Raw genomic sequence first — 19,863 nt, forward strand, 5'->3', positions numbered from 1 at the left:
GTAAAAGTAAGTAAGTAAGTAAGTAAAGTAAAGTAAAGTAAAGTAAAGTTGGCATTTCCTGTTTGAAAACATCCATAATTCGTGTAATTCACAACAAGTCTCCAAATTTACATCAATCTATGGTCAACACATGTAAATTTTGACAAATTAAGGTGAGAGTCCCAAATACATAAAACTTGGAAACCTTTCAATTACTGTGCATACACATTTCTTTCTTTGACATTTTGTATGAGTGCACCATTCCTGGAAGTACTGCAATACCAGGTTGATGCGTGGAGCGGATGGAGCAAGCCCCTGTTCCTGCTCCCTAACCTAAAAATCCATTTAATATAAGGTCCTCGTATGGAGGACGTATCAGATATTAAACTGATAAGAACAGATACTACACTTGATCTTAGCCAAAAGGCCGAGAAGCGATAACCCGCAAACTTCCCAAGACAAGGGTTCACACCTGGACTTCGGGATGACTTCAGGAGGGTAGGTGGTAACATCGGTTGGAAGCTCAGGCCCAGAGACCAGGAAATTTCCTTTCATTTCTCACTTTAAACACAATCAAAAATCAGCTTTGCAAGAGCAAAGCCCACAAAAATAAGGTAAACTCATCAACGTTCCTCTCCACGGAAATCTTTAGTAAAAGGCGAAAGATTTATGCGTGATTGAAGAGAAACCTGAGATACTTTGGAGGTGGGACCAGGCCCCTGGTCCAGTGTTGCACAGGTAGAGAGCTACCTTAGGGTGAGGGGGCCTGTGAAAGAAGGTTATTGTAAATAGGCGGAGCAGCACAAGGTCAGTAATCGGCAGTAAGAAATGAGGGCTATTCAAATTTTGCCAACAAGGACCAGGTGAGACTTGTGTGCTGTGTCCCTAGAAACGGAAGGCAGTAAAAAAAGAGTGTGGGAGGGAAAGGGGTAAATGGGCAGGGCTGAGATGCAGACGGAGTGATGGGCAGTGTGTGTGTGTGTAAAAGTAAGTAAGTAAGTAAGTAAGTAAGTAAGTAAAGTAAAGTAAAGTAAAGTAAAGTAAAGTTGGCATTTCCTGTTTGAAAACATCCATAATTCGTGTAATTCACAACAAGTCTCCAAATTTACATCAATCTATGGTCAACACATGTAAATTTTGACAAATTAAGGTGAGAGTCCCAAATACATAAAACTTGGAAACCTTTCAATTACTGTGCATACACATTTCTTTCTTTGACATTTTGTATGAGTGCACCATTCCTGGAAGTACTGCAATACCAGGTTGATGCGTGGAGCGGATGGAGCAAGCCCCTGTTCCTGCTCCCTAATCTAAAAATCCATTTAATATAAGGTCCTCGTATGGAGGACGTATCAGATATTAAACTGATAAGAACAGATACTACACTTGATCTTAGCCAAAAGGCCGAGAAGCGATAACCCGTAAACTTCCCAAGACAAGGGTTCACACCTGGACTTCGGGATGACTTCAGGAGGGTAGGTGGTAACATCGGTTGGAAGCTCAGGCCCAGAGACCAGGAAATTTCCTTTCATTTCTCACTTTAAACACAATCAAAAATCAGCTTTGCAAGAGCAAAGCCCACAAAAATAAGGTAAACTCATCAACGTTCCTCTCCACGGAAATCTTTAATAAAAGGCGAAAGATTTATGCGTGATTGAAGAGAAACCTGAGATACTTTGGAGGTGGGACCAGGCCCCTGGTCCAGTGTTGCACAGGTAGAGAGCTACCTTAGGGTGAGGGGGCCTGTGAAAGAAGGTTATTGTAAATAGGCGGAGCAGCACAAGGTCAGTAATCGGCAGTAAGAAATGAGGGCTATTCAAATTTTGCCAACAAGGACCAGGTGAGACTTGTGTGCTGTGTCCCTAGAAACGGAAGGCAGTAAAAAAAGAGTGTGGGAGGGAAAGGGGTAAATGGGCAGGGCTGAGATGCAGGCGGAGTGGTGGGCAGTGTGTGTGTGTGTAAAAGTAAGTAAGTAAGTAAGTAAGTAAGTAAAGTAAAGTAAAGTAAAGTAAAGTAAAGTTGGCATTTCCTGTTTGAAAACATCCATAATTCGTGTAATTCACAACAAGTCTCCAAATTTACATCAATCTATGGTCAACACATGTAAATTTTGACAAATTAAGGTGAGAGTCCCAAATACATAAAACTTGGAAACCTTTCAATTACTGTGCATACACATTTCTTTCTTTGACATTTTGTATGAGTGCACCATTCCTGGAAGTACTGCAATACCAGGTTGATGCGTGGAGCGGATGGAGCAAGCCCCTGTTCCTGCTCCCTAATCTAAAAATCCATTTAATATAAGGTCCTCGTATGGAGGACGTATCAGATATTAAACTGATAAGAACAGATACTACACTTGATCTTAGCCAAAAGGCCGAGAAGCGATAACCCGTAAACTTCCCAAGACAAGGGTTCACACCTGGACTTCGGGATGACTTCAGGAGGGTAGGTGGTAACATCGGTTGGAAGCTCAGGCCCAGAGACCAGGAAATTTCCTTTCATTTCTCACTTTAAACACAATCAAAAATCAGCTTTGCAAGAGCAAAGCCCACAAAAATAAGGTAAACTCATCAACGTTCCTCTCCACGGAAATCTTTAGTAAAAGGCGAAAGATTTATGCGTGATTGAAGAGAAACCTGAGATACTTTGGAGGTGGGACCAGGCCCCTGGTCCAGTGTTGCACAGGTAGAGAGCTACCTTAGGGTGAGGGGGCCTGTGAAAGAAGGTTATTGTAAATAGGCGGAGCAGCACAAGGTCAGTAATCGGCAGTAAGAAATGAGGGCTATTCAAATTTTGCCAACAAGGACCAGGTGAGACTTGTGTGCTGTGTCCCTAGAAACGGAAGGCAGTAAAAAAAGAGTGTGGGAGGGAAAGGGGTAAATGGGCAGGGCTGAGATGCAGGCGGAGTGGTGGGCAGTGTGTGTGTGTGTAAAAGTAAGTAAGTAAGTAAGTAAGTAAGTAAGTAAGTAAGTAAAGTAAAGTAAAGTAAAGTAAAGTAAAGTAAAGTAAAGTAAAGTAAAGTAAAGTTGGCATTTCCTGTTTGAAAACATCCATAATTCGTGTAATTCACAACAAGTCTCCAAATTTACATCAATCTATGGTCAACACATGTAAATTTTGACAAATTAAGGTGAGAGTCCCAAATACATAAAACTTGGAAACCTTTCAATTACTGTGCATACACATTTCTTTCTTTGACATTTTGTATGAGTGCACCATTCCTGGAAGTACTGCAATACCAGGTTGATGCGTGGAGCGGATGGAGCAAGCCCCTGTTCCTGCTCCCTAATCTAAAAATCCATTTAATATAAGGTCCTCGTATGGAGGACGTATCAGATATTAAACTGATAAGAACAGATACTACACTTGATCTTAGCCAAAAGGCCGAGAAGCGATAACCCGTAAACTTCCCAAGACAAGGGTTCACACCTGGACTTCGGGATGACTTCAGGAGGGTAGGTGGTAACATCGGTTGGAAGCTCAGGCCCAGAGACCAGGAAATTTCCTTTCATTTCTCACTTTAAACACAATCAAAAATCAGCTTTGCAAGAGCAAAGCCCACAAAAATAAGGTAAACTCATCAACGTTCCTCTCCACGGAAATCTTTAGTAAAAGGCGAAAGATTTATGCGTGATTGAAGAGAAACCTGAGATACTTTGGAGGTGGGACCAGGCCCCTGGTCCAGTGTTGCACAGGTAGAGAGCTACCTTAGGGTGAGGGGGCCTGTGAAAGAAGGTTATTGTAAATAGGCGGAGCAGCACAAGGTCAGTAATCGGCAGTAAGAAATGAGGGCTATTCAAATTTTGCCAACAAGGACCAGGTGAGACTTGTGTGCTGTGTCCCTAGAAACGGAAGGCAGTAAAAAAAGAGTGTGGGAGGGAAAGGGGTAAATGGGCAGGGCTGAGATGCAGGCGGAGTGGTGGGCAGTGTGTGTGTGTGTAAAAGTAAGTAAGTAAGTAAGTAAAGTAAAGTAAAGTAAAGTAAAGTTGGCATTTCCTGTTTGAAAACATCCATAATTCGTGTAATTCACAACAAGTCTCCAAATTTACATCAATCTATGGTCAACACATGTAAATTTTGACAAATTAAGGTGAGAGTCCCAAATACATAAAACTTGGAAACCTTTCAATTACTGTGCATACACATTTCTTTCTTTGACATTTTGTATGAGTGCACCATTCCTGGAAGTACTGCAATACCAGGTTGATGCGTGGAGCGGATGGAGCAAGCCCCTGTTCCTGCTCCCTAATCTAAAAATCCATTTAATATAAGGTCCTCGTATGGAGGACGTATCAGATATTAAACTGATAAGAACAGATACTACACTTGATCTTAGCCAAAAGGCCGAGAAGCGATAACCCGTAAACTTCCCAAGACAAGGGTTCACACCTGGACTTCGGGATGACTTCAGGAGGGTAGGTGGTAACATCTAAGTAAGTAAGTAAGTAAAGTAAGTAAGTAAGTAAGTAAGTAAGTAAAGTAAAGTAAAGTAAAGTAAAGTAAAGTAAATTAAAGTAAAGTAAAGTTGGCATTTCCTGTTTGAAAACATCCATAATTCGTGTAATTCATCAAAATCCATCTGCTGGTATGTCACAACAAGTCTCCAAATTTACATCAATCTATGGTCAACGCATGTAAATTTTGACAAATTAAGGTGAGAGTCCCAAATACATAAAACTTGGAAACCTTTCAATTACTGTGCATACACATTTCTTTCTTTGACATTTTGTATGAGTGCACCATTCCTGGAAGTACTGCAATACCAGGTTGATGCGTGGAGCGGATGGAGCAAGCCCCTGTTCCTGCTCCCTAATCTAAAAATCCATTTAATATAAGGTCCTCGTATGGAGGACGTATCAGATATTAAACTGATAAGAACAGATACTACACTTGATCTTAGCCAAAAGGCCGAGAAGCGATAACCCGTAAACTTCCCAAGACAAGGGTTCACACCTGGACTTCGGGATGACTTCAGGAGGGTAGGTGGTAACATCGGTTGGAAGCTCATGCCCAGAGACCAGGAAATTTCCTTTCATTTCTCACTTTAAACACAATCAAAAATCAGCTTTGCAAGAGCAAAGCCCACAAAAATAAGGTAAACTCATCAACGTTCCTCTCCACGGAAATCTTTAGTAAAAGGCGAAAGATTTATGCGTGATTGAAGAGAAACCTGAGATACTTTGGAGGTGGGACCAGGCCCCTGGTCCAGTGTTGCACAGGTAGAGAGCTACCTTAGGGTGAGGGGGCCTGTGAAAGAAGGTTATTGTAAATAGGCGGAGCAGCACAAGGTCAGTAATCGGCAGTAAGAAATGAGGGCTATTCAAATTTTGCCAACAAGGACCAGGTGAGACTTGTGTGCTGTGTCCCTAGAAACGGAAGGCAGTAAAAAAAGAGTGTGGGAGGGAAAGGGGTAAATGGGCAGGGCTGAGATGCAGGCGGAGTGGTGGGCAGTGTGTGTGTGTGTAAAAGTAAGTAAGTAAGTAAGTAAAGTAAAGTAAAGTAAAGTAAAGTTGGCATTTCCTGTTTGAAAACATCCATAATTCGTGTAATTCACAACAAGTCTCCAAATTTACATCAATCTATGGTCAACACATGTAAATTTTGACAAATTAAGGTGAGAGTCCCAAATACATAAAACTTGGAAACCTTTCAATTACTGTGCATACACATTTCTTTCTTTGACATTTTGTATGAGTGCACCATTCCTGGAAGTACTGCAATACCAGGTTGATGCGTGGAGCGGATGGAGCAAGCCCCTGTTCCTGCTCCCTAATCTAAAAATCCATTTAATATAAGGTCCTCGTATGGAGGACGTATCAGATATTAAACTGATAAGAACAGATACTACACTTGATCTTAGCCAAAAGGCCGAGAAGCGATAACCCGTAAACTTCCCAAGACAAGGGTTCACACCTGGACTTCGGGATGACTTCAGGAGGGTAGGTGGTAACATCGGTTGGAAGCTCAGGCCCAGAGACCAGGAAATTTCCTTTCATTTCTCACTTTAAACACAATCAAAAATCAGCTTTGCAAGAGCAAAGCCCACAAAAATAAGGTAAACTCATCAACGTTCCTCTCCACGGAAATCTTTAGTAAAAGGCGAAAGATTTATGCGTGATTGAAGAGAAACCTGAGATACTTTGGAGGTGGGACCAGGCCCCTGGTCCAGTGTTGCACAGGTAGAGAGCTACCTTAGGGTGAGGGGGCCTGTGAAAGAAGGTTATTGTAAATAGGCGGAGCAGCACAAGGTCAGTAATCGGCAGTAAGAAATGAGGGCTATTCAAATTTTGCCAACAAGGACCAGGTGAGACTTGTGTGCTGTGTCCCTAGAAACGGAAGGCAGTAAAAAAAGAGTGTGGGAGGGAAAGGGTTAAATGGGCAGGGCTGAGATGCAGGCGGAGTGGTGGGCAGTGTGTGTGTGTAAAAGTAAGTAAGTAAGTAAGTAAGTAAGTAAGTAAAGTAAAGTAAAGTAAAGTAAAGTAAAGTAAAGTAAAGTAAAGTTGGCATTTCCTGTTTGAAAACATCCATAATTCGTGTAATTCACAACAAGTCTCCAAATTTACATCAATCTATGGTCAACACATGTAAATTTTGACAAATTAAGGTGAGAGTCCCAAATACATAAAACTTGGAAACCTTTCAATTACTGTGCATACACATTTCTTTCTTTGACATTTTGTATGAGTGCACCATTCCTGGAAGTACTGCAATACCAGGTTGATGCGTGGAGCGGATGGAGCAAGCCCCTGTTCCTGCTCCCTAATCTAAAAATCCATTTAATATAAGGTCCTCGTATGGAGGACGTATCAGATATTAAACTGATAAGAACAGATACTACACTTGATCTTAGCCAAAAGGCCGAGAAGCGATAACCCGTAAACTTCCCAAGACAAGGGTTCACACCTGGACTTCGGGATGACTTCAGGAGGGTAGGTGGTAACATCGGTTGGAAGCTCAGGCCCAGAGACCAGGAAATTTCCTTTCATTTCTCACTTTAAACACAATCAAAAATCAGCTTTGCAAGAGCAAAGCCCACAAAAATAAGGTAAACTCATCAACGTTCCTCTCCACGGAAATCTTTAGTAAAAGGCGAAAGATTTATGCGTGATTGAAGAGAAACCTGAGATACTTTGGAGGTGGGACCAGGCCCCTGGTCCAGTGTTGCACAGGTAGAGAGCTACCTTAGGGTGAGGGGGCCTGTGAAAGAAGGTTATTGTAAATAGGCGGAGCAGCACAAGGTCAGTAATCGGCAGTAAGAAATGAGGGCTATTCAAATTTTGCCAACAAGGACCAGGTGAGACTTGTGTGCTGTGTCCCTAGAAACGGAAGGCAGTAAAAAAAGAGTGTGGGAGGGAAAGGGGTAAATGGGCAGGGCTGAGATGCAGGCGGAGTGGTGGGCAGTGTGTGTGTGTGTAAAAGTAAGTAAGTAAGTAAGTAAAGTAAAGTAAAGTAAAGTAAAGTTGGCATTTCCTGTTTGAAAACATCCATAATTCGTGTAATTCACAACAAGTCTCCAAATTTACATCAATCTATGGTCAACACATGTAAATTTTGACAAATTAAGGTGAGAGTCCCAAATACATAAAACTTGGAAACCTTTCAATTACTGTGCATACACATTTCTTTCTTTGACATTTTGTATGAGTGCACCATTCCTGGAAGTACTGCAATACCAGGTTGATGCGTGGAGCGGATGGAGCAAGCCCCTGTTCCTGCTCCCTAATCTAAAAATCCATTTAATATAAGGTCCTCGTATGGAGGACGTATCAGATATTAAACTGATAAGAACAGATACTACACTTGATCTTAGCCAAAAGGCCGAGAAGCGATAACCCGTAAACTTCCCAAGACAAGGGTTCACACCTGGACTTCGGGATGACTTCAGGAGGGTAGGTGGTAACATCTAAGTAAGTAAGTAAGTAAAGTAAAGTAAAACATCTAAATAAGTAAGTAAGTAAAGTAAAGTAAAGTAAAGTAAAGTAAAGTAAAGTAAAGTAAAGTAAATTAAAGTAAAGTAAAGTTGGCATTTCCTGTTTGAAAACATCCATAATTCGTGTAATTCATCAAAATCCATCTGCTGGTATGTCACAACAAGTCTCCAAATTTACATCAATCTATGGTCAACGCATGTAAATTTTGACAAATTAAGGTGAGAGTCCCAAATACATAAAACTTGGAAACCTTTCAATTACTGTGCATACACATTTCTTTCTTTGACATTTTGTATGAGTGCACCATTCCTGGAAGTACTGCAATACCAGGTTGATGCGTGGAGCGGATGGAGCAAGCCCCTGTTCCTGCTCCCTAATCTAAAAATCCATTTAATATAAGGTCCTCGTATGGAGGACGTATCAGATATTAAACTGATAAGAACAGATACTACACTTGATCTTAGCCAAAAGGCCGAGAAGCGATAACCCGTAAACTTCCCAAGACAAGGGTTCACACCTGGACTTCGGGATGACTTCAGGAGGGTAGGTGGTAACATCGGTTGGAAGCTCATGCCCAGAGACCAGGAAATTTCCTTTCATTTCTCACTTTAAACACAATCAAAAATCAGCTTTGCAAGAGCAAAGCCCACAAAAATAAGGTAAACTCATCAACGTTCCTCTCCACGGAAATCTTTAGTAAAAGGCGAAAGATTTATGCGTGATTGAAGAGAAACCTGAGATACTTTGGAGGTGGGACCAGGCCCCTGGTCCAGTGTTGCACAGGTAGAGAGCTACCTTAGGGTGAGGGGGCCTGTGAAAGAAGGTTATTGTAAATAGGCGGAGCAGCACAAGGTCAGTAATCGGCAGTAAGAAATGAGGGCTATTCAAATTTTGCCAACAAGGACCAGGTGAGACTTGTGTGCTGTGTCCCTAGAAACGGAAGGCAGTAAAAAAAGAGTGTGGGAGGGAAAGGGGTAAATGGGCAGGGCTGAGATGCAGGCGGAGTGGTGGGCAGTGTGTGTGTGTGTAAAAGTAAGTAAGTAAGTAAGTAAAGTAAAGTAAAGTAAAGTAAAGTTGGCATTTCCTGTTTGAAAACATCCATAATTCGTGTAATTCACAACAAGTCTCCAAATTTACATCAATCTATGGTCAACACATGTAAATTTTGACAAATTAAGGTGAGAGTCCCAAATACATAAAACTTGGAAACCTTTCAATTACTGTGCATACACATTTCTTTCTTTGACATTTTGTATGAGTGCACCATTCCTGGAAGTACTGCAATACCAGGTTGATGCGTGGAGCGGATGGAGCAAGCCCCTGTTCCTGCTCCCTAATCTAAAAATCCATTTAATATAAGGTCCTCGTATGGAGGACGTATCAGATATTAAACTGATAAGAACAGATACTACACTTGATCTTAGCCAAAAGGCCGAGAAGCGATAACCCGTAAACTTCCCAAGACAAGGGTTCACACCTGGACTTCGGGATGACTTCAGGAGGGTAGGTGGTAACATCGGTTGGAAGCTCAGGCCCAGAGACCAGGAAATTTCCTTTCATTTCTCACTTTAAACACAATCAAAAATCAGCTTTGCAAGAGCAAAGCCCACAAAAATAAGGTAAACTCATCAACGTTCCTCTCCACGGAAATCTTTAGTAAAAGGCGAAAGATTTATGCGTGATTGAAGAGAAACCTGAGATACTTTGGAGGTGGGACCAGGCCCCTGGTCCAGTGTTGCACAGGTAGAGAGCTACCTTAGGGTGAGGGGGCCTGTGAAAGAAGGTTATTGTAAATAGGCGGAGCAGCACAAGGTCAGTAATCGGCAGTAAGAAATGAGGGCTATTCAAATTTTGCCAACAAGGACCGGGTGAGACTTGTGTGCTGTGTCCCTAGAAACGGAAGGCAGTAAAAAAAGAGTGTGGGAGGGAAAGGGGTAAATGGGCAGGGCTGAGATGCAGGCGGAGTGGTGGGCAGTGTGTGTGTGTGTAAAAGTAAGTAAGTAAGTAAGTAAGTAAGTAAGTAAGTAAAGTAAAGTAAAGTAAAGTAAAGTAAAGTAAAGTTGGCATTTCCTGTTTGAAAACATCCATAATTCGTGTAATTCACAACAAGTCTCCAAATTTACATCAATCTATGGTCAACACATGTAAATTTTGACAAATTAAGGTGAGAGTCCCAAATACATAAAACTTGGAAACCTTTCAATTACTGTGCATACACATTTCTTTCTTTGACATTTTGTATGAGTGCACCATTCCTGGAAGTACTGCAATACCAGGTTGATGCGTGGAGCGGATGGAGCAAGCCCCTGTTCCTGCTCCCTAATCTAAAAATCCATTTAATATAAGGTCCTCGTATGGAGGACGTATCAGATATTAAACTGATAAGAACAGATACTACACTTGATCTTAGCCAAAAGGCCGAGAAGCGATAACCCGTAAACTTCCCAAGACAAGGGTTCACACCTGGACTTCGGGATGACTTCAGGAGGGTAGGTGGTAACATCGGTTGGAAGCTCAGGCCCAGAGACCAGGAAATTTCCTTTCATTTCTCACTTTAAACACAATCAAAAATCAGCTTTGCAAGAGCAAAGCCCACAAAAATAAGGTAAACTCATCAACGTTCCTCTCCACGGAAATCTTTAGTAAAAGGCGAAAGATTTATGCGTGATTGAAGAGAAACCTGAGATACTTTGGAGGTGGGACCAGGCCCCTGGTCCAGTGTTGCACAGGTAGAGAGCTACCTTAGGGTGAGGGGGCCTGTGAAAGAAGGTTATTGTAAATAGGCGGAGCAGCACAAGGTCAGTAATCGGCAGTAAGAAATGAGGGCTATTCAAATTTTGCCAACAAGGACCGGGTGAGACTTGTGTGCTGTGTCCCTAGAAACGGAAGGCAGTAAAAAAAGAGTGTGGGAGGGAAAGGGGTAAATGGGCAGGGCTGAGATGCAGGCGGAGTGGTGGGCAGTGTGTGTGTGTGTAAAAGTAAGTAAGTAAGTAAGTAAGTAAGGTAAAGTAAAGTAAAGTAAAGTAAAGTAAAGTAAAGTAAAGTAAAGTAAAGTTGGCATTTCCTGTTTGAAAACATCCATAATTCGTGTAATTCACAACAAGTCTCCAAATTTACATCAATCTATGGTCAACACATGTAAATTTTGACAAATTAAGGTGAGAGTCCCAAATACATAAAACTTGGAAACCTTTCAATTACTGTGCATACACATTTCTTTCTTTGACATTTTGTATGAGTGCACCATTCCTGGAAGTACTGCAATACCAGGTTGATGCGTGGAGCGGATGGAGCAAGCCCCTGTTCCTGCTCCCTAATCTAAAAATCCATTTAATATAAGGTCCTCGTATGGAGGACGTATCAGATATTAAACTGATAAGAACAGATACTACACTTGATCTTAGCCAAAAGGCCGAGAAGCGATAACCCGTAAACTTCCCAAGACAAGGGTTCACACCTGGACTTCGGGATGACTTCAGGAGGGTAGGTGGTAACATCGGTTGGAAGCTCAGGCCCAGAGACCAGGAAATTTCCTTTCATTTCTCACTTTAAACACAATCAAAAATCAGCTTTGCAAGAGCAAAGCCCACAAAAATAAGGTAAACTCATCAACGTTCCTCTCCACGGAAATCTTTAGTAAAAGGCGAAAGATTTATGCGTGATTGAAGAGAAAGCTGAGATACTTTGGAGGTGGGACCAGGCCCCTGGTCCAGTGTTGCACAGGTAGAGAGCTACCTTAGGGTGAGGGGGCCTGTGAAAGAAGGTTATTGTAAATAGGCGGAGCAGCACAAGGTCAGTAATCGGCAGTAAGAAATGAGGGCTATTCAAATTTTGCCAACAAGGACCGGGTGAGACTTGTGTGCTGGTTCCCTAGAAACGGAAGGCAGTAAAAAAAGAGTGTGGGAGGGAAAGGGGTAAATGGGCAGGGCTGAGATGCAGGCGGAGTGGTGGGCAGTGTGTGTGTGTGTAAAAGTAAGTAAGTAAGTAAGTAAGTAAGTAAGGTAAAGTAAAGTAAAGTAAAGTAAAGTAAAGTAAAGTTGGCATTTCCTGTTTGAAAACATCCATAATTCGTGTAATTCACAACAAGTCTCCAAATTTACATCAATCTATGGTCAACACATGTAAATTTTGACAAATTAAGGTGAGAGTCCCAAATACATAAAACTTGGAAACCTTTCAATTACTGTGCATACACATTTCTTTCTTTGACATTTTGTATGAGTGCACCATTCCTGGAAGTACTGCAATACCAGGTTGATGCGTGGAGCGGATGGAGCAAGCCCCTGTTCCTGCTCCCTAATCTAAAAATCCATTTAATATAAGGTCCTCGTATGGAGGACGTATCAGATATTAAACTGATAAGAACAGATACTACACTTGATCTTAGCCAAAAGGCCGAGAAGCGATAACCCGTAAACTTCCCAAGACAAGGGTTCACACCTGGACTTCGGGATGACTTCAGGAGGGTAGGTGGTAACATCGGTTGGAAGCTCAGGCCCAGAGACCAGGAAATTTCCTTTCATTTCTCACTTTAAACACAATCAAAAATCAGCTTTGCAAGAGCAAAGCCCACAAAAATAAGGTAAACTCATCAACGTTCCTCTCCACGGAAATCTTTAGTAAAAGGCGAAAGATTTATGCGTGATTGAAGAGAAACCTGAGATACTTTGGAGGTGGGACCAGGCTCCTGGTCCAGTGTTGCACAGGTAGAGAGCTACCTTAGGGTGAGGGGGCCTGTGAAAGAAGGTTATTGTAAATAGGCGGAGCAGCACAAGGTCAGTAATCGGCAGTAAGAAATGAGGGCTATTCAAATTTTGCCAACAAGGACCAGGTGAGACTTGTGTGCTGTGTCCCTAGAAACGGAAGGCAGTAAAAAAAGAGTGTGGGAGGGAAAGGGGTAAATGGGCAGGGCTGAGATGCAGGCGGAGTGGTGGGCAGTGTGTGTGTGTGTAAAAGTAAGTAAGTAAGTAAGTAAAGTAAAGTAAAGTAAAGTAAAGTAAAGTAAAGTTGGCATTTCCTGTTTGAAAACATCCATAATTCGTGTAATTCACAACAAGTCTCCAAATTTACATCAATCTATGGTCAACACATGTAAATTTTGACAAATTAAGGTGAGAGTCCCAAATACATAAAACTTGGAAACCTTTCAATTACTGTGCATACACATTTCTTTCTTTGACATTTTGTATGAGTGCACCATTCCTGGAAGTACTGCAATACCAGGTTGATGCGTGGAGCGGATGGAGCAAGCCCCTGTTCCTGCTCCCTAATCTAAAAATCCATTTAATATAAGGTCCTCGTATGGAGGACGTATCAGATATTAAACTGATAAGAACAGATACTACACTTGATCTTAGCCAAAAGGCCGAGAAGCGATAACCCGTAAACTTCCCAAGACAAGGGTTCACACCTGGACTTCGGGATGACTTCAGGAGGGTAGGTGGTAACATCGGTTGGAAGCTCAGGCCCAGAGACCAGGAAATTTCCTTTCATTTCTCACTTTAAACACAATCAAAAATCAGCTTTGCAAGAGCAAAGCCCACAAAAATAAGGTAAACTCATCAACGTTCCTCTCCACGGAAATCTTTAATAAAAGGCGAAAGATTTATGCGTGATTGAAGAGAAACCTGAGATACTTTGGAGGTGGGACCAGGCCCCTGGTCCAGTGTTGCACAGGTAGAGAGCTACCTTAGGGTGAGGGGGCCTGTGAAAGAAGGTTATTGTAAATAGGCGGAGCAGCACAAGGTCAGTAATCGGCAGTAAGAAATGAGGGCTATTCAAATTTTGCCAACAAGGACCAGGTGAGACTTGTGTGCTGTGTCCCTAGAAACGGAAGGCAGTAAAAAAAGAGTGTGGGAGGGAAAGGGGTAAATGGGCAGGGCTGAGATGCAGGCGGAGTGGTGGGCAGTGTGTGTGTGTGTAAAAGTAAGTAAGTAAGTAAGTAAGTAAGTAAAGTAAAGTAAAGTAAAGTAAAGTAAAGTTGGCATTTCCTGTTTGAAAACATCCATAATTCGTGTAATTCACAACAAGTCTCCAAATTTACATCAATCTATGGTCAACACATGTAAATTTTGACAAATTAAGGTGAGAGTCCCAAATACATAAAACTTGGAAACCTTTCAATTACTGTGCATACACATTTCTTTCTTTGACATTTTGTATGAGTGCACCATTCCTGGAAGTACTGCAATACCAGGTTGATGCGTGGAGCGGATGGAGCAAGCCCCTGTTCCTGCTCCCTAATCTAAAAATCCATTTAATATAAGGTCCTCGTATGGAGGACGTATCAGATATTAAACTGATAAGAACAGATACTACACTTGATCTTAGCCAAAAGGCCGAGAAGCGATAACCCGTAAACTTCCCAAGACAAGGGTTCACACCTGGACTTCGGGATGACTTCAGGAGGGTAGGTGGTAACATCGGTTGGAAGCTCAGGCCCAGAGACCAGGAAATTTCCTTTCATTTCTCACTTTAAACACAATCAAAAATCAGCTTTGCAAGAGCAAAGCCCACAAAAATAAGGTAAACTCATCAACGTTCCTCTCCACGGAAATCTTTAGTAAAAGGCGAAAGATTTATGCGTGATTGAAGAGAAACCTGAGATACTTTGGAGGTGGGACCAGGCCCCTGGTCCAGTGTTGCACAGGTAGAGAGCTACCTTAGGGTGAGGGGGCCTGTGAAAGAAGGTTATTGTAAATAGGCGGAGCAGCACAAGGTCAGTAATCGGCAGTAAGAAATGAGGGCTATTCAAATTTTGCCAACAAGGACCAGGTGAGACTTGTGTGCTGTGTCCCTAGAAACGGAAGGCAGTAAAAAAAGAGTGTGGGAGGGAAAGGGGTAAATGGGCAGGGCTGAGATGCAGGCGGAGTGGTGGGCAGTGTGTGTGTGTGTAAAAGTAAGTAAGTAAGTAAGTAAGTAAGTAAGTAAAGTAAAGTAAAGTAAAGTAAAGTAAAGTAAAGTTGGCATTTCCTGTTTGAAAACATCCATAATTCGTGTAATTCACAACAAGTCTCCAAATTTACATCAATCTATGGTCAACACATGTAAATTTTGACAAATTAAGGTGAGAGTCCCAAATACATAAAACTTGGAAACCTTTCAATTACTGTGCATACACATTTCTTTCTTTGACATTTTGTATGAGTGCACCATTCCTGGAAGTACTGCAATACCAGGTTGATGCGTGGAGCGGATGGAGCAAGCCCCTGTTCCTGCTCCCTAATCTAAAAATCCATTTAATATAAGGTCCTCGTATGGAGGACGTATCAGATATTAAACTGATAAGAACAGATACTACACTTGATCTTAGCCAAAAGGCCGAGAAGCGATAACCCGTAAACTTCCCAAGACAAGGGTTCACACCTGGACTTCGGGATGACTTCAGGAGGGTAGGTGGTAACATCGGTTGGAAGCTCAGGCCCAGAGACCAGGAAATTTCCTTTCATTTCTCACTTTAAACACAATCAAAAATCAGCTTTGCAAGAGCAAAGCCCACAAAAATAAGGTAAACTCATCAACGTTCCTCTCCACGGAAATCTTTAGTAAAAGGCGAAAGATTTATGCGTGATTGAAGAGAAACCTGAGATACTTTGGAGGTGGGACCAGGCCCCTGGTCCAGTGTTGCACAGGTAGAGAGCTACCTTAGGGTGAGGGGGCCTGTGAAAGAAGGTTATTGTAAATAGGCGGAGCAGCACAAGGTCAGTAATCGGCAGTAAGAAATGAGGGCTATTCAAATTTTGCCAACAAGGACCAGGTGAGACTTGTGTGCTGTGTCCCTAGAAACGGAAGGCAGTAAAAAAAGAGTGTGGGAGGGAAAGGGGTAAATGGGCAGGGCTGAGATGCAGGCGGAGTGGTGGGCAGTGTGTGTGTGTGTAAAAGTAAGTAAGTAAGTAAGTAAAGTAAAGTAAAGTAAAGTAAAGTTGGCATTTCCTGTTTGAAAACATCCATAATTCGTGTAATTCACAACAAGTCTCCAAATTTACATCAATCTATGGTCAACACATGTAAATTTTGACAAATTAAGGTGAGAGTCCCAAATACATAAAACTTGGAAACCTTTCAATTACTGTGCATACACATTTCTTTCTTTGACATTTTGTATGAGTGCACCATTCCTGGAAGTACTGCAATACCAGGTTGATGCGTGGAGCGGATGGAGCAAGCCCCTGTTCCTGCTCCCTAATCTAAAAATCCATTTAATATAAGGTCCTCGTATGGAGGACGTATCAGATATTAAACTGATAAGAACAGATACTACACTTGATCTTAGCCAAAAGGCCGAGAAGCGATAACCCGTAAACTTCCCAAGACAAGGGTTCACACCTGGACTTCGGGATGACTTCAGGAGGGTAGGTGGTAACATCTAAGTAAGTAAGTAAGTAAAGTAAAGTAAAACATCTAAATAAGTAAGTAAGTAAAGTAAAGTAAAGTAAAGTAAAGTAAAGTAAAGTAAAGTAAAGTAAAGTAAAGTAAATTAAAGTAAAGTAAAGTTGGCATTTCCTGTTTGAAAACATCCATAATTCGTGTAATTCATCAAAATCCATCTGCTGGTATGTCACAACAAGTCTCCAAATTTACATCAATCTATGGTCAACGCATGTAAATTTTGACAAATTAAGGTGAGAGTCCCAAATACATAAAACTTGGAAACCTTTCAATTACTGTGCATACACATTTCTTTCTTTGACATTTTGTATGAGTGCACCATTCCTGGAAGTACTGCAATACCAGGTTGATGCGTGGAGCGGATGGAGCAAGCCCCTGTTCCTGCTCCCTAATCTAAAAATCCATTTAATATAAGGTCCTCGTATGGAGGACGTATCAGATATTAAACTGATAAGAACAGATACTACACTTGATCTTAGCCAAAAGGCCGAGAAGCGATAACCCGTAAACTTCCCAAGACAAGGGTTCACACCTGGACTTCGGGATGACTTCAGGAGGGTAGGTGGTAACATCGGTTGGAAGCTCATGCCCAGAGACCAGGAAATTTCCTTTCATTTCTCACTTTAAACACAATCAAAAATCAGCTTTGCAAGAGCAAAGCCCACAAAAATAAGGTAAACTCATCAACGTTCCTCTCCACGGAAATCTTTAGTAAAAGGCGAAAGATTTATGCGTGATTGAAGAGAAACCTGAGATACTTTGGAGGTGGGACCAGGCCCCTGGTCCAGTGTTGCACAGGTAGAGAGCTACCTTAGGGTGAGGGGGCCTGTGAAAGAAGGTTATTGTAAATAGGCGGAGCAGCACAAGGTCAGTAATCGGCAGTAAGAAATGAGGGCTATCCAAATTTTGCCAACAAGGACCAGGTGAGACTTGTGTGCTGTGTCCCTAGAAACGGAAGGCAGTAAAAAAAGAGTGTGGGAGGGAAAGGGTTAAATGGGCAGGGCTGAGATGCAGGCGGAGTGGTGGGCAGTGTGTGTGTGTAAAAGTAAGTAAGTAAGTAAGTAAGTAAGTAAGTAAGTAAGTAAGTAAGTAAGTAAGTAAGTAAGTAAAGTAAGTAAAGTAAGTAAGTAAAGTAAAGTAAAGTAAAGTTGGCATTTCCTGTTTGAAAACATCCATAATTCGTGTAATTCATCAAAATCCATCTGCTGGTATGTCACAACAAGTCTCCAAATTTACATCAATCTATGGTCAACGCATGTAAATTTTGACAAATTAAGGTGAGAGTCCCAAATACATAAAACTTGGAAACCTTTCAATTACTGTGCATACACATTTCTTTCTTTGACATTTTGTATGAGTGCACCATTCCTGGAAGTACTGCAATACTAGGTTGATGCGTGGAGCGGATGGAGCAAGCCCCTGTTCCTGCTCCCTAATCTAAAAATCCATTTAATATAAGGTCCTCGTATGGAGGACGTATCAGATATTAAACTGATAAGAACAGATACTACACTTGATCTTAGCCAAAAGGCCGAGAAGCGATAACCCGTAAACTTCCCAAGACAAGGGTTCACACCTGGACTTCGGGATGACTTCAGGAGGGTAGGTGGTAACATCGGTTGGAAGCTCATGCCCAGAGACCAGGAAATTTCCTTTCATTTCTCACTTTAAACACAATCAAAAATCAGCTTTGCAAGAGCAAAGCCCACAAAAATAAGGTAAACTCATCAACGTTCCTCTCCACGGAAATCTTTAGTAAAAGGCGAAAGATTTATGCGTGATTGAAGAGAAACGTGAGATACTTTGGAGGTGGGACCAGGCCCCTGGTCCAGTGTTGCACAGGTAGAGAGCTACCTTAGGGTGAGGGGGCCTGTGAAAGAAGGTTATTGTAAATAGGCGGAGCAGCACAAGGTCAGTAATCGGCAGTAAGAAATGAGGGCTATCCAAATTTTGCCAACAAGGACCAGGTGAGACTTGTGTGCTGTGTCCCTAGAAACGGAAGGCAGTAAAAAAAGAGTGTGGGAGGGAAAGGGTTAAATGGGCAGGGCTGAGATGCAGGCGGAGTGGTGGGCAGTGTGTGTGTGTAAAAGTAAGTAAGTAAGTAAGTAAGTAAGTAAGTAAGTAAGTAAGTAAGTAAGTAAGTAAGTAAGTAAGTAAGTAAGTAAGTAAGTAAGTAAGTAAGTAAGTAAGTAAGTAAGTAAGTAAGTAAGTAAGTAAGTAAGTAAGTAAGTAAGTAAGTAAGTAAGTAAGTAAGTAAGTAAGTAAGTAAGTAAGTAAGTAAGTAAGTAAGTAAGTAAGTAAGTAAGTAAGTAAGTAAGTAAGTAAGTAAGTAAGTAAGTAAGTAAGTAAAGTAAAGTAAAGTAAAGTTGGCATTTCCTGTTTGAAAACATCCATAATTCGTGTAATTCATCAAAATCCATCTGCTGGTATGTCACAACAAGTCTCCAAATTTACATCAATCTATGGTCAACGCATGTAAATTTTGACAAATTAAGGTGAGAGTCCCAAATACATAAAACTTGGAAACCTTTCAATTACTGTGCATACACATTTCTTTCTTTGACATTTTGTATGAGTGCACCATTCCTGGAAGTACTGCAATACTAGGTTGATGCGTGGAGCGGATGGAGCAAGCCCCTGTTCCTGCTCCCTAATCTAAAAATCCATTTAATATAAGGTCCTCGTATGGAGGACGTATCAGATATTAAACTGATAAGAACAGATACTACACTTGATCTTAGCCAAAAGGCCGAGAAGCGATAACCCGTAAACTTCCCAAGACAAGGGTTCACACCTGGACTTCGGGATGACTTCAGGAGGGTAGGTGGTAACATCGGTTGGAAGCTCATGCCCAGAGACCAGGAAATTTCCTTTCATTTCTCACTTTAAACACAATCAAAAATCAGCTTTGCAAGAGCAAAGCCCACAAAAATAAGGTAAACTCATCAACGTTCCTCTCCACGGAAATCTTTAGTAAAAGGCGAAAGATTTATGCGTGATTGAAGAGAAACGTGAGATACTTTGGAGGTGGGACCAGGCCCCTGGTCCAGTGTTGCACAGGTAGAGAGCTACCTTAGGGTGAGGGGGCCTGTGAAAGAAGGTTATTGTAAATAGGCGGAGCAGCACAAGGTCAGTAATCGGCAGTAAGAAATGAGGGCTATCCAAATTTTGCCAACAAGGACCAGGTGAGACTTGTGTGCTGTGTCCCTAGAAACGGAAGGCAGTAAAAAAAGAGTGTGGGAGGGAAAGGGTTAAATGGGCAGGGCTGAGATGCAGGCGGAGTGGTGGGCAGTGTGTGTGTGTAAAAGTAAGTAAGTAAGTAAGTAAGTAAGTAAGTAAGTAAGTAAGTAAGTAAGTAAGTAAGTAAGTAAAGTAAGTAAAGTAAGTAAGTAAAGTAAAGTAAAGTAAAGTTGGCATTTCCTGTTTGAAAACATCCATAATTCGTGTAATTCATCAAAATCCATCTGCTGGTATGTCACAACAAGTCTCCAAATTTACATCAATCTATGGTCAACGCATGTAAATTTTGACAAATTAAGGTGAGAGTCCCAAATACATAAAA

The 19,863-nt window shown here is 41.6% G+C and overlaps 39 non-coding genes across 39 annotated transcripts; all 39 read right to left on the reverse strand.

Annotated features, from left to right (window-relative positions):
* Positions 1–227: 227 nt before the first annotated feature.
* On the reverse strand, positions 228–418 carry LOC128534835 (U2 spliceosomal RNA). The gene has a single exon (XR_008361595.1). It is a non-coding gene; the product is annotated as a U2 spliceosomal RNA (small nuclear RNA).
* A 143-nt stretch (positions 419–561) lies between these two features.
* On the reverse strand, positions 562–675 carry LOC128535034 (U5 spliceosomal RNA). Its single transcript, XR_008361771.1, has one exon. It is a non-coding gene; the product is annotated as a U5 spliceosomal RNA (small nuclear RNA).
* A 529-nt stretch (positions 676–1,204) lies between these two features.
* On the reverse strand, positions 1,205–1,395 carry LOC128534794 (U2 spliceosomal RNA). The gene has a single exon (XR_008361559.1). It is a non-coding gene; the product is annotated as a U2 spliceosomal RNA (small nuclear RNA).
* A 143-nt stretch (positions 1,396–1,538) lies between these two features.
* Positions 1,539–1,652, reverse strand: LOC128535089 (U5 spliceosomal RNA). The gene has a single exon (XR_008361820.1). It is a non-coding gene; the product is annotated as a U5 spliceosomal RNA (small nuclear RNA).
* Positions 1,653–2,177: 525 nt separating this feature from the next.
* LOC128534796 (U2 spliceosomal RNA) lies at positions 2,178–2,368 on the reverse strand. Its single transcript, XR_008361561.1, has one exon. It is a non-coding gene; the product is annotated as a U2 spliceosomal RNA (small nuclear RNA).
* A 143-nt stretch (positions 2,369–2,511) lies between these two features.
* LOC128535035 (U5 spliceosomal RNA) lies at positions 2,512–2,625 on the reverse strand. The gene has a single exon (XR_008361772.1). It is a non-coding gene; the product is annotated as a U5 spliceosomal RNA (small nuclear RNA).
* Positions 2,626–3,187: 562 nt separating this feature from the next.
* On the reverse strand, positions 3,188–3,378 carry LOC128534797 (U2 spliceosomal RNA). The gene has a single exon (XR_008361562.1). It is a non-coding gene; the product is annotated as a U2 spliceosomal RNA (small nuclear RNA).
* Positions 3,379–3,521: 143 nt separating this feature from the next.
* On the reverse strand, positions 3,522–3,635 carry LOC128535036 (U5 spliceosomal RNA). Its single transcript, XR_008361773.1, has one exon. It is a non-coding gene; the product is annotated as a U5 spliceosomal RNA (small nuclear RNA).
* Positions 3,636–4,147: 512 nt separating this feature from the next.
* On the reverse strand, positions 4,148–4,338 carry LOC128534798 (U2 spliceosomal RNA). Its single transcript, XR_008361563.1, has one exon. It is a non-coding gene; the product is annotated as a U2 spliceosomal RNA (small nuclear RNA).
* A 373-nt stretch (positions 4,339–4,711) lies between these two features.
* Positions 4,712–4,902, reverse strand: LOC128534801 (U2 spliceosomal RNA). Its single transcript, XR_008361564.1, has one exon. It is a non-coding gene; the product is annotated as a U2 spliceosomal RNA (small nuclear RNA).
* A 143-nt stretch (positions 4,903–5,045) lies between these two features.
* LOC128535037 (U5 spliceosomal RNA) lies at positions 5,046–5,159 on the reverse strand. Its single transcript, XR_008361774.1, has one exon. It is a non-coding gene; the product is annotated as a U5 spliceosomal RNA (small nuclear RNA).
* Positions 5,160–5,671: 512 nt separating this feature from the next.
* LOC128534802 (U2 spliceosomal RNA) lies at positions 5,672–5,862 on the reverse strand. The gene has a single exon (XR_008361565.1). It is a non-coding gene; the product is annotated as a U2 spliceosomal RNA (small nuclear RNA).
* A 143-nt stretch (positions 5,863–6,005) lies between these two features.
* Positions 6,006–6,119, reverse strand: LOC128535039 (U5 spliceosomal RNA). The gene has a single exon (XR_008361776.1). It is a non-coding gene; the product is annotated as a U5 spliceosomal RNA (small nuclear RNA).
* Positions 6,120–6,661: 542 nt separating this feature from the next.
* Positions 6,662–6,852, reverse strand: LOC128534803 (U2 spliceosomal RNA). The gene has a single exon (XR_008361566.1). It is a non-coding gene; the product is annotated as a U2 spliceosomal RNA (small nuclear RNA).
* A 143-nt stretch (positions 6,853–6,995) lies between these two features.
* LOC128535040 (U5 spliceosomal RNA) lies at positions 6,996–7,109 on the reverse strand. Its single transcript, XR_008361777.1, has one exon. It is a non-coding gene; the product is annotated as a U5 spliceosomal RNA (small nuclear RNA).
* A 512-nt stretch (positions 7,110–7,621) lies between these two features.
* On the reverse strand, positions 7,622–7,812 carry LOC128534804 (U2 spliceosomal RNA). The gene has a single exon (XR_008361567.1). It is a non-coding gene; the product is annotated as a U2 spliceosomal RNA (small nuclear RNA).
* A 394-nt stretch (positions 7,813–8,206) lies between these two features.
* On the reverse strand, positions 8,207–8,397 carry LOC128534805 (U2 spliceosomal RNA). The gene has a single exon (XR_008361568.1). It is a non-coding gene; the product is annotated as a U2 spliceosomal RNA (small nuclear RNA).
* Positions 8,398–8,540: 143 nt separating this feature from the next.
* On the reverse strand, positions 8,541–8,654 carry LOC128535041 (U5 spliceosomal RNA). The gene has a single exon (XR_008361778.1). It is a non-coding gene; the product is annotated as a U5 spliceosomal RNA (small nuclear RNA).
* Positions 8,655–9,166: 512 nt separating this feature from the next.
* Positions 9,167–9,357, reverse strand: LOC128534806 (U2 spliceosomal RNA). The gene has a single exon (XR_008361569.1). It is a non-coding gene; the product is annotated as a U2 spliceosomal RNA (small nuclear RNA).
* A 143-nt stretch (positions 9,358–9,500) lies between these two features.
* On the reverse strand, positions 9,501–9,614 carry LOC128535043 (U5 spliceosomal RNA). Its single transcript, XR_008361779.1, has one exon. It is a non-coding gene; the product is annotated as a U5 spliceosomal RNA (small nuclear RNA).
* Positions 9,615–10,152: 538 nt separating this feature from the next.
* Positions 10,153–10,343, reverse strand: LOC128534807 (U2 spliceosomal RNA). The gene has a single exon (XR_008361570.1). It is a non-coding gene; the product is annotated as a U2 spliceosomal RNA (small nuclear RNA).
* Positions 10,344–10,486: 143 nt separating this feature from the next.
* LOC128535044 (U5 spliceosomal RNA) lies at positions 10,487–10,600 on the reverse strand. Its single transcript, XR_008361780.1, has one exon. It is a non-coding gene; the product is annotated as a U5 spliceosomal RNA (small nuclear RNA).
* Positions 10,601–11,146: 546 nt separating this feature from the next.
* On the reverse strand, positions 11,147–11,337 carry LOC128534809 (U2 spliceosomal RNA). Its single transcript, XR_008361572.1, has one exon. It is a non-coding gene; the product is annotated as a U2 spliceosomal RNA (small nuclear RNA).
* A 143-nt stretch (positions 11,338–11,480) lies between these two features.
* LOC128535084 (U5 spliceosomal RNA) lies at positions 11,481–11,594 on the reverse strand. Its single transcript, XR_008361816.1, has one exon. It is a non-coding gene; the product is annotated as a U5 spliceosomal RNA (small nuclear RNA).
* Positions 11,595–12,129: 535 nt separating this feature from the next.
* Positions 12,130–12,320, reverse strand: LOC128534810 (U2 spliceosomal RNA). Its single transcript, XR_008361573.1, has one exon. It is a non-coding gene; the product is annotated as a U2 spliceosomal RNA (small nuclear RNA).
* A 143-nt stretch (positions 12,321–12,463) lies between these two features.
* On the reverse strand, positions 12,464–12,577 carry LOC128535045 (U5 spliceosomal RNA). Its single transcript, XR_008361781.1, has one exon. It is a non-coding gene; the product is annotated as a U5 spliceosomal RNA (small nuclear RNA).
* Positions 12,578–13,099: 522 nt separating this feature from the next.
* LOC128534812 (U2 spliceosomal RNA) lies at positions 13,100–13,290 on the reverse strand. Its single transcript, XR_008361574.1, has one exon. It is a non-coding gene; the product is annotated as a U2 spliceosomal RNA (small nuclear RNA).
* Positions 13,291–13,433: 143 nt separating this feature from the next.
* LOC128535090 (U5 spliceosomal RNA) lies at positions 13,434–13,547 on the reverse strand. Its single transcript, XR_008361821.1, has one exon. It is a non-coding gene; the product is annotated as a U5 spliceosomal RNA (small nuclear RNA).
* Positions 13,548–14,072: 525 nt separating this feature from the next.
* On the reverse strand, positions 14,073–14,263 carry LOC128534813 (U2 spliceosomal RNA). The gene has a single exon (XR_008361575.1). It is a non-coding gene; the product is annotated as a U2 spliceosomal RNA (small nuclear RNA).
* Positions 14,264–14,406: 143 nt separating this feature from the next.
* LOC128535046 (U5 spliceosomal RNA) lies at positions 14,407–14,520 on the reverse strand. The gene has a single exon (XR_008361782.1). It is a non-coding gene; the product is annotated as a U5 spliceosomal RNA (small nuclear RNA).
* A 534-nt stretch (positions 14,521–15,054) lies between these two features.
* On the reverse strand, positions 15,055–15,245 carry LOC128534814 (U2 spliceosomal RNA). Its single transcript, XR_008361576.1, has one exon. It is a non-coding gene; the product is annotated as a U2 spliceosomal RNA (small nuclear RNA).
* A 143-nt stretch (positions 15,246–15,388) lies between these two features.
* Positions 15,389–15,502, reverse strand: LOC128535047 (U5 spliceosomal RNA). Its single transcript, XR_008361783.1, has one exon. It is a non-coding gene; the product is annotated as a U5 spliceosomal RNA (small nuclear RNA).
* Positions 15,503–16,014: 512 nt separating this feature from the next.
* LOC128534815 (U2 spliceosomal RNA) lies at positions 16,015–16,205 on the reverse strand. The gene has a single exon (XR_008361577.1). It is a non-coding gene; the product is annotated as a U2 spliceosomal RNA (small nuclear RNA).
* A 404-nt stretch (positions 16,206–16,609) lies between these two features.
* On the reverse strand, positions 16,610–16,800 carry LOC128534816 (U2 spliceosomal RNA). The gene has a single exon (XR_008361578.1). It is a non-coding gene; the product is annotated as a U2 spliceosomal RNA (small nuclear RNA).
* A 143-nt stretch (positions 16,801–16,943) lies between these two features.
* Positions 16,944–17,057, reverse strand: LOC128535048 (U5 spliceosomal RNA). Its single transcript, XR_008361784.1, has one exon. It is a non-coding gene; the product is annotated as a U5 spliceosomal RNA (small nuclear RNA).
* Positions 17,058–17,653: 596 nt separating this feature from the next.
* On the reverse strand, positions 17,654–17,844 carry LOC128534854 (U2 spliceosomal RNA). The gene has a single exon (XR_008361613.1). It is a non-coding gene; the product is annotated as a U2 spliceosomal RNA (small nuclear RNA).
* A 143-nt stretch (positions 17,845–17,987) lies between these two features.
* On the reverse strand, positions 17,988–18,101 carry LOC128535073 (U5 spliceosomal RNA). Its single transcript, XR_008361807.1, has one exon. It is a non-coding gene; the product is annotated as a U5 spliceosomal RNA (small nuclear RNA).
* A 770-nt stretch (positions 18,102–18,871) lies between these two features.
* On the reverse strand, positions 18,872–19,062 carry LOC128534856 (U2 spliceosomal RNA). The gene has a single exon (XR_008361614.1). It is a non-coding gene; the product is annotated as a U2 spliceosomal RNA (small nuclear RNA).
* Positions 19,063–19,205: 143 nt separating this feature from the next.
* LOC128535077 (U5 spliceosomal RNA) lies at positions 19,206–19,319 on the reverse strand. Its single transcript, XR_008361809.1, has one exon. It is a non-coding gene; the product is annotated as a U5 spliceosomal RNA (small nuclear RNA).
* Positions 19,320–19,863: the final 544 nt, after the last annotated feature.

This window comes from Clarias gariepinus, chromosome 12, assembly GCF_024256425.1.
Source record: "Clarias gariepinus isolate MV-2021 ecotype Netherlands chromosome 12, CGAR_prim_01v2, whole genome shotgun sequence".
Taxonomy (NCBI): Eukaryota; Metazoa; Chordata; class Actinopteri; order Siluriformes; family Clariidae; genus Clarias; species Clarias gariepinus.